The sequence below is a fragment of the Octodon degus genome, unplaced genomic scaffold (assembly GCF_000260255.1).
Source record: "Octodon degus isolate 3935 unplaced genomic scaffold, OctDeg1.0 scaffold00270, whole genome shotgun sequence".
In the NCBI taxonomy this organism is placed as follows: Eukaryota; Metazoa; Chordata; class Mammalia; order Rodentia; family Octodontidae; genus Octodon; species Octodon degus.
Genome location: NW_004524846.1, coordinates 378,892 through 379,548, shown reverse-complemented (window position 1 = coordinate 379,548; position 657 = coordinate 378,892).

The following is a 657-nucleotide window of genomic DNA, read 5'->3' as shown; positions in this document are numbered from 1 at the left end:
TACTGTATCTTTGACTTACAATTTATTTAAAAGACATTGTATGATATCTTCTCCTAGTATTAGAAACTTTAAAAAGTATATTTCCATTTTCTGTTGACTTAAAAAAAAAAACAGAGGATTGTACCTATGTTGTTTACTTATTATTTCTTGCCTATATCTTTTAATATGAGAAACTACTTTGGCAGTAACAATACACAATGTTCTAACCATTGTTACTCTCCTAAAATATTGTTTTGAGATTTTGTACCATTGTTTTTACTTTTTTCTTTAAAATAAAAATAACTGATGCCAAAATAAATAAATAAATAAATAAATAAATAAAATAATGAGACCCTGTAAACCCTGTACTAAAATACAAGAAAAAAAAGAAAAAGAAATACAGTGGTAGCTGGGTTCACAACTCAGCTCTCTCTACAATTCTGCTCACAAACAAAATTGGACAAAAGCCAAATCAAATTTCTCCATAGGTCAACATTGAATCTAACTATTGAATTTGATTTGGTTCTTGTCCATCTCAGTTTAGACTAGAACAAAGAAAAGGGTTGAGTTTGTGAACTGAGGTACCATCCTAATTCCTATATTTCTATTGACATTCTTACAAAGCTCACAGATGAAAAAAGTTAAGAATGCAACTTTTTATAGCAATAAGAGAAACAT